This window comes from Ailuropoda melanoleuca, chromosome 2, assembly GCF_002007445.2.
Source record: "Ailuropoda melanoleuca isolate Jingjing chromosome 2, ASM200744v2, whole genome shotgun sequence".
Taxonomy (NCBI): Eukaryota; Metazoa; Chordata; class Mammalia; order Carnivora; family Ursidae; genus Ailuropoda; species Ailuropoda melanoleuca.
Window position 1 is genome coordinate 133,707,965 of NC_048219.1, and position 15,975 is coordinate 133,723,939.

The window sequence follows — 15,975 nt, forward strand, 5'->3', positions numbered from 1 at the left end:
AAGTGAGGACAACAGAAATGGAGGCACTAATTAAGAAGCCACAGTATTAGTTCAGGAAGTGGATGCTGGTGACTTCATCCAAATTCATGACAGTTGGAGAAGGAAAAATAAGTAAACTGCTTCTGGATGCAGTTTTGGATATAAAACAACAACACTGGTAATTACCTTTTAAACAGATGATCTAGGGCCAGTTTCCAGTTCCACATGTAAGGAGCTTGAAAGTCACCACTCCTCCTTACCAATAAGCAAAAAGCTAAACAGACTGAAAAAATCATCAACTCTTTCTGGATCTGTAAGGGAGAAGAAGGCATGTGAAAGCCTCTGCTCCCAAGATTCAAGACGGTTTCCACTCACGAGAGGGAACCTCTGCAGAAAATATTACAGGGACAGGAAAACCTTAACTGCAATTGCTGAACAGCTGGAGGTTCAGTGTGGACAACTCCAAGAGTTAAAATCTCCAGGGGGGCCATCGGAGAAGTCTCCACATTATTGTGAGATGTACTTCTAGAAGCTAGACTTCAAGTTCCCACAGTAAATATTGGAGAAACATCCTTCCATGTTTCCTGTAGGGGAAGGGGAAGGAGCCATTTTGATTTACACCAGAGCACTCTGTTCTTCTTAACAAGGCCTACACCCAGGATAAACCAGTTAACCAGAGCCTAACTTTTGGGGTATTATTAGATCCTAACAGACCTGGGAAAAGGGAAATAGCTAACTCCAGCCCACTCTAGCCATTTCATGTCACCCAGTGGCGGGGGGCGGGGAGGGGGAGACTGGGAAATACTTGCGAATTTCACAGTTCAAAGGCATAGACTCACTGAAAGCCTGGGACTTAATCATAGGACTATAGAACGTGCCCCCTCTTCCAACACCTTACCAACATTTTACTAAAGGACCATAAAACAGTTCCTTCTACCTGGTACATTATGTTCAGCTATCATGAAAAAATTGCAAGGCATACCAAAAGGCAAAAAATACAGTGTGAAGAGAAAAGTAAGCATCAGAATCAGACAGGGCAGGAATTATCAGATTAAGAATTTAAAATGATTATGATTAATATGCTAAGTGCTCTAATAAATAAAGTAGACAGCATGAAAGAACAGATGGGCAATGCAAGCAGAGAAATGTAAATCCTAATAAAGAACCAAAAAGAAATGCTAGAGATCAAAAACACTGTAACAAAAATGAAGAATGCCTTTGATGGGCTTACTAGTACACTGGACAAGTGAGGAAAGAATCTCTGCACTTGAGGATATATAAATAGAAACACTGGAAACTGAAAAGCAAGAGAATAAAGACTAAAAGAAAACAGAACAGAATATCCAAGGACTGTGAGAAAACTACAAAAAAGTATAACATATGCATAATGGGAAGGCCAGAAGAATAAGAAAGAGAAAAAGAAACAGAAGAAATATTTGACATAATAAGAACAGAGAAATCCCCCAAATTCATTTCAGACACCATACCACAGATCCAGGAAACTCAGAGAACATCAAACAGGATAAATGCTCAAAAAACTACATCTAGGTATATCATTTTAAAACTACTAAAAATCAAAGATAAAGAAAAATCCTGGAAGAAGCCAGAGGAAAAAAATAAAACCTTACTTAGAGAGGAACAAAGGTAACAATTATATCCAACTTCTCAGAAACCATGCAAGCAAGAGGAGAGTGAGGTGAAATATTTTAAGTATGGGGAGAAAAAACCACCAACCTAGAATTTTGCACCTACAAAATTATACTTTAACAGTGAAGAAGAAACAAAGACTTCTTCAAACAAATGTTGCGAGATTTTGTTCCAGTAGACCTACCTTGCAAGAAATGTTAAAAGAGTTTCTTTAGAGAGAAGGGAGATGATATAGACCCAAAACTCAGAGCTACATAAAGAATGGAAGGGTACTGGAGAATGAACAAGTGCAGGTAAAATTAAAACTTTTATTTTTCTTATTCCTAATTGATCTAACAGTGAAAATTTGTTCAAAATAATAGCAATGATGTATTTATGATGGATATATATAATGCTTAGGTATGCTTATATACAAGTAGAATGAATAACAGCAATGATACAAGGATGGGAGGGAGGAATTGTTATTATAATGTACTCACAATATCCATTAAGTGGTATAGTGTTATTTGAAAGTAGACTTGCATTAATGGTAAATGTATATTATAAACTCTAGGAAAACCACTTTTTAAGAAGCATAATATATTCTAAGAAAGGAGAAAAAAACAGAATCATATAAAAATGCTCAAGTAAAACCATAAAAGGCAGAAAAAGAATGGAAAACACAAAGAGGAACAAAGACAAGGGCAATAAGTAGAAAACAGTAATGAGGGGCGCCTGGGTGGCACAGCGGATAAGCGTCTGCCTTCGGCTCAGGGCGTGATCCCTGCATTGTGGGATCGAGCCCCACATCAGGCTCCTCTGCTATGAGCCTGCTTCTTCCTCTCCCACTCCCCCTGCTTGTGTTCCCTCTCTCACTGGCTGTCTCTGTCTCTGTCAAATAAATAAATAAAATCTTAAAAAAAAAAAGAAGAAAACAGTAATGAATATGGTAGATAACAATCCAACTATATCAAAAGCACTTTGAACATCGATCATCTAAATGCACCAATTAAAACACATTGCCAGAGATGATAAAAAAAGAAAAATAGCACTCAAGTGTATGTTGTCCACAAGAAACCCACTTTAAATATAAAGTGAAAATTTGTTCAAAATTTTAAGGCTGGAAATTAAATAGATGAAACACTTATCAAGAGACCAAGAGTTACTGTATTAATTTCAGACAGAAGAGACCTCAAAGCAAGGAAAATTATCATGGATAAAGAAGGATATTACATAATGATAAAGTGGTCAATTCTCCAAGAAACATAATACTTTTTAACATGTATGCACCTAACAACAGAGCATCAAGCAATGCGAGGAAAACACTGATAAAACTGCTAAGAGAAATAGATAAATCCACTATCATAGTTAAAGCCTTCAACACTCCTTTATCAGACATGGGCAGATCCAGCAGGCAGAAAATCAGTAAGGATATGGTTGAACTTAACAGCATCATCAATCAACTGGATAAAATTGAAATCTATAGACTTCTTCATCCAAAAGCAGTAGAATATTCATTCTTCTCAGTTCACATAGAACATTAATCAAGACAGACCACATTATGGGCTATAAAACACACCTTAAGGAATTATAAAAATAGAAATCCTACAATATCTGCAATCAGACCACAATGGAATTAAACTTGAAATCAATAACAGAAAGATAACTGGGAAAATCCCAAAATATGTGGAGAGTAAAGAACATGCTTCTAAATAACACATAGGTCAAAGAATAAACCTCGAGAGAAATTTAAAAATATTATAAACTAAATGAAAATTTAAAAAAACAACTAACCAAAATTTGTGGTGTTCAGTGAAAGCAGTGCTTAGAGGGAAATTTATAGCATTGACTATATACATTAGGAAAGAAAAAAAATAAAAAATCAATCACTTAAGCTTCATCTTAGGAAATTAGAAAGAGAAGAAGAAATTAAATCCAAAGTATGGAGAAGAAAAGATAATGAGTAGAGCAGAAATCAATGAAATTGAGAATAGGAAATCAAAAGAGAAAATCAAGGAAACCCAAAAGCTGGTTCTTTCAAAAGATCAATAAAATTGACATGGTTCTAGCCAGGGTATCTAAGGAAAAAACAGAGGGAACACAAATTACTGAGATCACAAGCAAAAGAGAGAACACCTCTATAAATACCATAGACATTAAAAGACAATAAAGGAATACTATGAACAGCTCTATGCCCACNAGAGGAACAAAGGTAACAATTATATCCAACTTCTCAGAAACCATGCAAGCAAGAGGAGAGTGAGGTGAAATATTTTAAGTATGGGGAGAAAAAACCACCAACCTAGAATTTTGCACCTACAAAATTATACTTTAACAGTGAAGAAGAAACAAAGACTTCTTCAAACAAATGTTGCGAGATTTTGTTCCAGTAGACCTACCTTGCAAGAAATGTTAAAAGAGTTTCTTTAGAGAGAAGGGAGATGATATAGACCCAAAACTCAGAGCTACATAAAGAATGGAAGGGTACTGGAGAATGAACAAGTGCAGGTAAAATTAAAACTTTTATTTTTCTTATTCCTAATTGATCTAACAGTGAAAATTTGTTCAAAATAATAGCAATGATGTATTTATGATGGATATATATAATGCTTAGGTATGCTTATATACAAGTAGAATGAATAACAGCAATGATACAAGGATGGGAGGGAGGAATTGTTATTATAATGTACTCACAATATCCATTAAGTGGTATAGTGTTATTTGAAAGTAGACTTGCATTAGTGGTAAATGTATATTATAAACTCTAGGAAAACCACTTTTTAAGAAGCATGATATATTCTAAGAAAGGAGAAAAAAACAGAATCATATAAAAATGCTCAAGTAAAACCATAAAAGGCAGAAAAAGAATGGAAAACACAAAGAGGAACAAAGACAAGGGCAATAAGTAGAAAACAGTAATGAGGGGCGCCTGGGTGGCACAGCGGATAAGCGTCTGCCTTCGGCTCAGGGCGTGATCCCTGCATTGTGGGATCGAGCCCCACATCAGGCTCCTCTGCTATGAGCCTGCTTCTTCCTCTCCCACTCCCCCTGCTTGTGTTCCCTCTCTCACTGGCTGTCTCTGTCTCTGTCAAATAAATAAATAAAATCTTAAAAAAAAAAAGAAGAAAACAGTAATGAATATGGTAGATAACAATCCAACTATATCAAAAGCACTTTGAACATCGATCATCTAAATGCACCAATTAAAACACATTGCCAGAGATGATAAAAAAAGAAAAATAGCACTCAAGTGTATGTTGTCCACAAGAAACCCACTTTAAATATAAAGTGAAAATTTGTTCAAAATTTTAAGGCTGGAAATTAAATAGATGAAACACTTATCAAGAGAGCAAGAGTTACTGTATTAATTTCAGACAGAAGAGACCTCAAAGCAAGGAAAATTATCATGGATAAAGAAGGATATTACATAATGATAAAGTGGTCAATTCTCCAAGAAACATAATACTTTTTAACATGTATGCACCTAACAACAGAGCATCAAGCAATGCGAGGAAAACACTGATAAAACTGCTAAGAGAAATAGATAAATCCACTATCATAGTTAAAGCCTTCAACACTCCTTTATCAGACATGGGCAGATCCAGCAGGCAGAAAATCAGTAAGGATATGGTTGAACTTAACAGCATCATCAATCAACTGGATAAAATTGAAATCTATAGACTTCTTCATCCAAAAGCAGTAGAATATTCATTCTTCTCAGTTCACATAGAACATTAATCAAGACAGACCACATTATGGGCTATAAAACACACCTTAAGGAATTATAAAAATAGAAATCCTACAATATCTGCCATCAGACCACAATGGAATTAAACTTGAAATCAATAACAGAAAGATAACTGGGAAAATCCCAAAATATGTGGAGAGTAAAGAACATGCTTCTAAATAACACATAGGTCAAAGAATAAACCTCGAGAGAAATTTAAAAATATTATAAACTAAATGAAAATTTAAAAAAACAACTAACCAAAATTTGTGGTGTTCAGTGAAAGCAGTGCTTAGAGGGAAATTTATAGCATTGACTATATACATTAGGAAAGAAAAAAAATAAAAAATCAATCACTTAAGCTTCATCTTAGGAAATTAGAAAGAGAAGAAGAAATTAAATCCAAAGTATGGAGAAGAAAAGATAATGAGTAGAGCAGAAATCAATGAAATTGAGAATAGGAAATCAAAAGAGAAAATCAAGGAAACCCAAAAGCTGGTTCTTTCAAAAGATCAATAAAATTGACATGGTTCTAGCCAGGGTATCTAAGGAAAAAACAGAGGGAACACAAATTACTGAGATCACAAGCAAAAGAGAGAACACCTCTATAAATACCATAGACATTAAAAGACAATAAAGGAATACTATGAACAGCTCTATGCCCACAAATTTGATAAGTTAGATGAAATAGAACCAAATTCTTGAAAGACACAATGTGCCAAAACTCACACAGAAAGAAATATACATCTGACTAGTCCTATATCTAATAAAGAAATTGAATCCATAGTTAGTAACCAGGCCTAGATGGGTTCACTGATGAATTCTACCAAGAGTTTAAGGAAGAAATTATAATTATTCTCTATAATCACTTTCAGAGGACAAAAACAACACGAGGACATACATTCTACCTCATTTTATGAAGCCAGCATTGCCCTTATACCTGAACCAGGCAAAGACATTACCAAAAAAAGAACAAAACAAACTACAGACCAACATTTCTCATGAATATAGATGAAAAAAATTACAACAAAATATTAACAAATTGAATCCAACAGTGTATAAAAAAAAATTATACCCTACAACCAAGTGGGATTTATCCCAAATATGCAAGGCTGGTTCTGAATTCAAAAATCAATTAATATAGGGGCACCTGGGTGGCGCAGTCGTTAAACATCTGCCTTTGGCTCAGGGCGTGATCCCAGCGTTCTGGGTTCGAGCCCCGCATCAGGCTCCTCTGCTGGGAGCCTGCTTCTTCCACTCCCACTCCCCCTGCCTGTGTTCCCTCTCTCGCTGCCTGTCTCTGTCAAATAAATAAATAAAATCTTTAAAAAAAAAAAATCAATTAATATAATCCATCACATCAACAGACTAAAAAGGAAAAATCAGATCATATCAGTAGATACAGAAAATGTATTTGACAAAATCCAATACTCATTCATGATAAAAACTCTTTGTAAATTTGAAGTAGAGAAGAAATTCCTCAACTTGATAAAGATTATCTACAAGATGCAGTTAACATCACACTTAATGATGAGAAACTGAAAGAATTCCACTAGGATCAGAAACAAAGCAAAGATATCTTCTCTCACTGCTCCTTTTCAACAACATATGAGAAATTTTAGCTGATGTTATAAGACAAGAAAAGGAAATAAAATGTATATAGACTGGGAAGAAAAATAAACCTCCTTTTGCTCATAGATGACATGACTGCTAATGTAGAAAATCTGAGAGAATCCACAAAAAAACTCCCAGAATTAATAAGCAATTATATCAACATTGCAGGAGATGACATAATCATCTAGGTAGAAAATCTGAAAGAATCAACAAAAACTTGCAGAATTAATCAGCCTTTATAGCAAGGCTGGAGGATACAAGGTTCACATACAAAAGTAATAACTTTCNAACATACAAAAGTAATAACTTTCCTATATACCAGCAATCAATAAGTAGACAAAGCAATGAGACATTAAAAACACTGTACCATCTACATTAGCACCCAAAGAAATGAAATATTTAGTTATAAATCTAAAAAAATATACAAGACCTATAAGAAGAAAACTATAAAACTCTGATGAACAGAATCAAAGAACTAAATAAATGGATGGATATTCCATGTTCATAAGCAGGAAATTCAATATTATCAAGATGTCATTTCTTCCCAACTTGATCTATAGATTCAATGAAATTCCAATAAAAATACTGCAAGTTATTTTATGAATATCAAAAACATGATTCTTAAGTTTATATGGAGATGGAAAAGACCCAGAATAACCACTGTAATATTGGAAGAAGAACAAAGTTGAAGGACTGACACTACTCAACTTCAGGACATACTATAAAGCTATACTAATCAAGACAGTATGATATTAGTGAAAAACTTAAACCCACTGATCAATGGAACAGATGTTAGAGTCCAGAAATAGACCCACATAAATATAGCCAACTGATCTTTGAGAAAGGAGCAAAGACATTACAGTGGAGAAAAGATTATCTTTTCAGCAAATGGTACTGAAACAAATAGATATCCACATGCAAAGAACTAAATCTGGACATAGTCTTTACACCCTTCACAAAAATTGACTCAAATGGATCATAGATGTAAATATAAATACATAGGTATAAAACTCCCTGAAGATAAGAAAAATATGAATGGACTGAATATGGTAATGAATTTTTAGATGTAACACCAAAGGCAGGGTCATTAAAAAAGATAAGTTGGACTACATTAAAATTAAGAACTCCTGCTCTGTGAAAGACACTTTCAAGAGAATAAAAAGACAAGCTACAGACTGGAAAAAAAGTGTGGGCAAAAGATATATCTGATAAAAGACTATTATCCAAAATAGACAAAGGACTCTTAAAATTCCACAATAAGAAAAGAAATGACTTGATTAAAAAATGGGCCAAAGACCTTAAGAGACTTCCTATCAAAGAAGATATACAGATGGCAAATAAGCTCCACACCATATGTCATCAGAGAAATGCAAATTAAAACGAGATGCCTACTACACACCTATTAGAATGGCAAAATCCAGACACCGAAAGTACAAAATCCTGATGAGGCTGTGAACCAGCAGGTACTCTCATTCATTACTGGTGGGAATATAGAATGGTACAGACATTTTGGAAGACAGTTCGGTGGTTTCTTACAAAAATAAACATACTCTTACCAAATATCCAGCAAACATACTCCTTGGTATTTACCCAAAGGAGTTGAAAACTGATGNCACATACAAAAGTAATAACTTTCCTATATACCAGCAATGAATAAGTAGACAAAGCAATGAGACATTAAAAACACTGTACCATCTACATTAGCACCCAAAGAAATGAAATATTTAGTTATAAATCTAAAAAAATATACAAGACCTATAAGAAGAAAACTATAAAACTCTGATGAACAGAATCAAAGAACTAAATAAATGGATGGATATTCCATGTTCATAAGCAGGAAATTCAATATTATCAAGATGTCATTTCTTCCCAACTTGATCTATAGATTCAATGAAATTCCAATAAAAATACCTGCAAGTTATTTTATGAATATCAAAAACATGATTCTTAAGTTTATATGGAGATGGAAAAGACCCAGAATAACCACTGTAATATTGGAAGAAGAACAAAGTTGAAGGACTGACACTACTCAACTTCAGGACATACTATAAAGCTATACTAATCAAGACAGTATGATATTAGTGAAAAACTTAAACCCACTGATCAATGGAACAGATGTTAGAGTCCAGAAATAGACCCACATAAANGTAAGCAGGAAATTCAATATCATCAAGATGTCATTTCTTCCCAACTTGATCTATAGATTCAATGAAATTCCAATAAAAATACTGCAAGTTATTTTATGAATATCAAAAACATGATTCTTAAGTTTATATGGAGATGGAAAAGACCCAGAATAACCACTGTAATATTGGAAGAAGAACAAAGTTGAAGGACTGACACTACTCAACTTCAGGACATACTATAAAGCTATACTAATCAAGACAGTATGATATTAGTGAAAAACATAAACCCACTGATCAATGGAACAGATGTTAGAGTCCAGAAATAGACCCACATAAATATAGCCAACTGATCTTTGAGAAAGGAGCAAAGACATTACAGTGGAGAAAAGATTATCTTTTCAGCAAATGGTACTGAAACAAATAGATATCCACATGCAAAGAACTAAATCTGGACATAGTCTTTACACCCTTCACAAAAATTGACTCAAATGGATCATAGATGTAAATATAAATACATAGGTATAAAACTCCCTGAAGATAAGAAAAATATGAATGGACTGAATATGGTAATGAATTTTTAGATGTAACACCAAAGGCAGGGTCATTAAAAAAGATAAGTTGGACTACATTAAAATTAAGAACTCCTGCTCTGTGAAAGACACTTTCAAGAGAATAAAAAGACAAGCTACAGACTGGAAAAAAAGTGTGGGCAAAAGATATATCTGATAAAAGACTATTATCCAAAATAGACAAAGGACTCTTAAAATTCCACAATAAGAAAAGAAATGACTTGATTAAAAAATGGGCCAAAGACCTTAAGAGACTTCCTATCAAAGAAGATATACAGATGGCAAATAAGCTCCACACCATATGTCATCAGAGAAATGCAAATTAAAACGAGATGCCTACTACACACCTATTAGAATGGCAAAATCCAGACACCGAAAGTACAAAATCCTGATGAGGCTGTGAACCAGCAGGTACTCTCATTCATTACTGGTGGGAATATAGAATGGTACAGACATTTTGGAAGACAGTTCGGTGGTTTCTTACAAAAATAAACATACTCTTACCAAATATCCAGCAAACATACTCCTTGGTATTTACCCAAAGGAGTTGAAAACTGATGTGTACAAAAACAAAGCAAAACAAAACAAAGCACATTGCATGTGGATGTCTGTAGAAGTTTTCCTAATTGCCAAACCTTGGAAGCAATCAAGATGTCTTTCAGTAGGAGAATGGATCAATACACTGTGGTCCATCCAGACAGTGGAATATTATTCAGTGCTTTAAAAAAATGAGCTAGCAAGCTATAAAAAGACATGGAGAAAACTTAAATGCATGTTACTAAGTAAAAGAAGCCAATCTGAAAAGGCTACTAATTCATGATTCCAAATATACAACATTTTGGCAGAGGTAAACTGTGGAAAGGGTAAAAAGATCCATTTTTGCCAGGGCTTAGGAGGTGGGGAGGGACAAAGGAGTGGAACACAGAGAATTTTACGGTAGTGAAACCACTCTGTATAATACTATAATTATGGACATATGTCATATACATATATGTCATTATACATTTGCCAACCCCCAAAAATGTACAACACTTTGGATGATTATGATGTGTCACTGTATGTCATCATTATAACAATTGTACACTGATGAAGGATGTTGATAATGGGAAATTCTATATAATTTGGGGGCATATGAGAAATTTCCATAGTTTCTTCTTAATTTTGCTGTGAACCTAAAACTGCTCTAAAAAATAGTCTTTCATAAAAACAGACAAAAAAGGACTTTCTGATAGCTTGGATATGAAGGGTTAGGAGAGAGGAAGGTGTTAAGGGTGATTCCCAGATTTCTACCTTCAGCAACAGAGTGAACTGTGATTGTATTTCATGAAATAAAGAACATGAGAGAATGTATATGGAGGTGGGTAGTTGGTGATGGAGACCGGGATCAATCCATCACTTTAAACATTAGTTTTAAGATATCAAGAAACAAGCAAAATGGAAGAGACAGTTGAAATTGCTGGCTTTTAAAGCAGTGAGGTTGATGTATTTCCAGGGGTACAGACTATCGAGTAAGTAGAAAGTACAAAGTAGTAAACAAGGCCCCAACAAGTCAACTGTAGAGTCCTCTTGGAAAGAAATCTATCTTTCATTCCTGATCTAAGTGATTCTTGGGTTTTCACCCAGATCTAGCACTGTATATATGCATCTAAATTCCTATTATAGTCTAGGTACCAGATAAAATATCTTGATGTTGTTTCTTCAGCTAGAGAAGATAGTTAAGGGAAACAAAATGATCAAGCATTTACTGAATTCTAGGCACAGAGCTCATGTCTTGGGAATACCTGAGGAATGAGAAACCAGTTTAGTTTTTGTTTTGTTTTTTAAGTACAAAAGGAGAAAATCAAAAAGAGAAGACAGTAACAGAGAAAAAAGTGGAAAGAAAGAAATCACCACAAAAAAGGGGGGAAAGCATGGAAGAGGGAAGGGGTGACTAGATATCCATAGATCTCATTAAGATCATTGTAATCATTGTCAAATCAAATAATTCTATTCATTTTTCCTGATATAGAATAAAACATTCACGTTTGAATTCAATTATTGTCATTCTCAATTATCAACTACGTACCAAGATATACAAGAAAATTTTCTGACATTTAAAAACTTGTAATATCTATAACACTGACCTTTCCCTTTATTTTTTTTTTTAAGATTTTATTTATTTGACAGAGAGAGGCAGTGAGAGAGGGAACACAAGCAGGGGGACAGAGAGAGGGAGAAGCAGGCTTCCTGCTGAGCAGGGAGGCCGATGCGGGGCTCAATCCCAGAACGCTGGGATCAGGACCCGAGCCGAAGGCAGATGCTTAACCAGACACCCAAGTGCCCCTGACCTTTCCCTTTAAGCAATGCTCCATGATGAAGGAGCTGAACTAGATGTAAACTTGTCATCATACATGCAAAGTCAAGTATGCTGTGAATGTGATTTTATAGTGAATGAAGAAGAACAACAACAACAAGAAGGAGAAGGAGAAGGTGGGAGAGGAGGAGGGGAGAGGGGGAGGAGGAGGAAAAGAAGAAAAGAGAAAAGAAGAAAAGCCCATCCATAGAAAAGTACTGACAAACATATACAAAAATGATAATAATGATCCTTGTCAGTGGACGCTTCTCAAAAGCTGTCAGAGTCCTTTATACACAACACACATTTGTTTTATGATTTGAAAAAATATAGTGATCCTCATAGTGAATGCGGAAAACATGAATTCTGCTTAAATTATATGGTCATTTCATGTTCTTCTGAATTATTTAGATGACTTTATTCTTCATTTTGTTAATATGGTGCTCAGGGAAGCATATGACAGTTAAGAGAAGTATAGAAGCTTGATACAATGTCAGAGGAAATGCTTCAATGAATAGTGTATTAATATAGATGTCATTGGTGCCTATACCTTTTTGTTGAGCAAATTAGTTTCAATTATGAACTTACCTACGTAATGGTTATTACCATGTAAATCACAATTTCCACTGAAATACAAGAATTTCAGAAATTACAAACCTCTATGACTTTTTCACATGACAAGAAGCATTCGCCCTGTGAAGTCCTTTATGCTGACCATATAAGAGGTTCCTTTAGTTTGTATGTCTCTCTGTTGGTCCCCTGCTGGTGATAAGATCTGTGCTGGAAGGCTTTTCTAACGGGATATGGCAAGAACTGACTGCTACCCTATTCCGACCACATGGGGAAATCATTTTCTGTTACGTGGCTGCAAAGCCTACTCTCATACTCCATATTGATGCGGCAGCCCACAGGCAGATCGTCAAGTGAAAGTGGTGGTGGAACCCATAAACGTGGTTTCAAGGGTCCACATAAGTTGTGACTGTGATAATGTCAGTGGCACAAGCACTTTTCAAAGTTTCTTTTACATAAAATCTTCTAGAAACACAACTCTTGCCCAAGTATGTTGGGTCCCCCCTTCCCATGGTGTTTGTACACAAAAGTATGGAAAGCTTTCACCGATGTATTAATCGTCTGGGTCAAGGCTCCACTTTTCACTGGGCTTCCCAGGGTCCCTAGGGCATTTTTGTTTCACCCATTTTTTCCATGCTCTTCCGTGGTAGCTTTTAAGGGGTCCTTTTGGGGAAGGCTAGAGAGTAGTACCATGACTCAGATATGAGCCTGGAATTTTACATTTTAAGCACAAATGGGAGAACTCAATTTCTGTTTCTCTTGCAAGTTTGCAAAAGAGCTAATCAGGGCTAGCTACTTCTCAGAGCACAATTTGGGAGGGGATGAATTCTCAATATATTGCTTGAGCTATCTCAGATGTCAAAACAGATTGTTATCAAGAGATGGTTTCCTAGAGCATTTTTACATATACCACTGGTGTAGGCTGAATTGCATCCCCAAATTTCATATGTTAAAGGCCTAGCCCCCAGTACCTCAGAATGTGGCTGTATTTGGAGACAGGGGCTTAAGGAAGTGATTAAGTTACAATGAGGCCCTTAAGGTAGTCCTTATTCCAATCTGACTGGTGTCCTTAAAAGAAGAGGAAATTTGGGCACACAGAAAGACACCAGGGATACACAAATGTGGAGGGAAGACAATGTGAGGACACAGCAATAAGACAGCTATCTGAAACCCAAGGAGAGAGGCCTCAGAAGAAATCAACCCTGCTCACACCCTGATTCATACTTCAAGCCTCCAGATCTGTGAACAAAAACACTTCTGTCGTTTAAGCCTCCCAGCCCATGGTATTTTGTTATAACATCGCTAGCAAACGAACACACCAAGTTTTTCTAGAATGATCTATATGTTAAAATACAGATTTCCAGGCCCTATTCCAATGCCTGAATGCCGGACCTGGTATATAAGAATCTGCATTTCAACAGTTATCCCTGATGCCAACTGAAGTTTGAGAACCTCTGATAGTAAGCTCACCTTATCATCTTTATAGATCAAAACCTGTAAACATTTAATCTTTTCTTTTTAAAAATAACGTTTTGTGACCATTTAGGTAGTAGCAAGTTCTGAAAACTAAGATTACAGAAAATTCACTCTCTTTCTCTCTTCAGCTCTGTATTAGCTGACACTTCTTACAGAATCAGACTATTTCATAACGGCCCCAAGTCCTGCCTCTTACCTAGCTAGGGATCCCTGACAGGTGGCAGGCAGGGAACTCTTCATTAACACAGATGGCTGATTTCATGCCTAACACTTGCCAACACCTGCAGATTCAACCGAGACTTGCTCCTTTAAATAATTCTATCTTTATTCTTAAAATTCAAAAGAACATTAAATTAAAACCCAGTCACCATATATAGAATATATGACATTTTTAAAATACAGCAATACTTGTTGGAGAAATCCTGGGGCCAAATCTTGCCCTCAGACACTCCCACTAATGTCATATGAAGGCCCTCTCACTATTTTCAACTAATTAAAGACAACAATCTTATAAAGGTTGAAATGAACATTCTGATCAATTGTAGGGTAGTTTTTTTCTCTGCTTCTACAAAAATAAGAACCCTGTATATAAGCATATAAAGAAATGTGAAAAGGGGCAATGAGGGAGGAAAACATAAGATAAAGTTTTCGCAAAACATTAAAAATAGGCTTGCTCACTTCTTTAGCTCACTTTCTTGAAAAGGAGAAGTTTCATCTATCTGCTGGTGTATGGTTCTGAGTTACTAGTTTCTGAAAATTATGTCCATTTTTTTCAGGTTTGCCTTTTGTTAGTTTACCTATACCTTCCGTCTTTGATACAAAACTAACACCTTGAATATCGCTTATTACTTCAACTCAGCTCAAAAGACATTGATTTAATGCCTATGTGTCAAGCATTGTGTCAAGTTCTGTGATGGCACACATCTGACTCTACAGATGTGACACATCTTCTTTAATAAAAATACATTTCCAGTGAGTGTTCCACATACACTATACATGTGTATACGAAAATACCCTTGCATAATGCAGTCTCCCTTCCTCCTCCCCCTCGCCCCTCCTCCTCCTTCTCTCTCTTGTATAAATTGCAACCATCCTTGCTAAGACTGCCAGTTTCTATCTGATCAATAAACATAAAGTCAGGGAGATCTTTCTACGTCGTGGAGGAAAAAGACAAGATTTTTATTCCTGTAACCCAACCATGTATTTCCGTTTTCTGTTCTAACAACAACAATATTAACAATAAATTATAATATCTACTGATCGTTTATTCCTGAACTAAAAGCTATGCTATGTGGTCTACCTGGATTGTATGATATCACTATTGGCTCTGTTTTGCAGAGGAGACTTAGAAAGGATCAATTTTCCTAGGTTGCAAAGCTAGTAACTGGTGGGCCAAGGCATCTAACCTGGCTCTTCTATCTCCAGAACCCATTTGCTTAATGCAACAAGCCTCTTCTAGTTCTGCTGAAATAAAAAGTCCCAAAATGGAACTCAGATGCTCTTGGATTCCACTAGGGCCATTACCAAAAATAGCCACATGAGGGTGGATTTGCTGTCAAGGATATTATTCATTAAGGTACACGAAGACTGTCATAATTAACTGTTCTCCAAGCTCAGTCCCATTTTTTTTCACAGTTTACATTGGCATGCTATCTGGATTAGGCACTTTTTTGTGCTGTTTCTTTATTTACTGGAATTTTCACTAGCATTTTTATTTGTATCCTATTATTTTATATTTTATTAAATGTTGTTTTTGCCTTTACTATTTCCTCCCATACTAGAGTTTGTGTTTACTTCAGTATAACTCTTCTTGCTTCTTTAGGTGAGTATGGGTATTTCTTATTTTCATTTGTTCTTCTAATTTTAACAAAAGCATTTGAAGCTGTCAGTTTACATAAAAGTACTATTTTAACTGCATGCCCCAGGTCTGGATGCATATATTGATTACTTTCAATT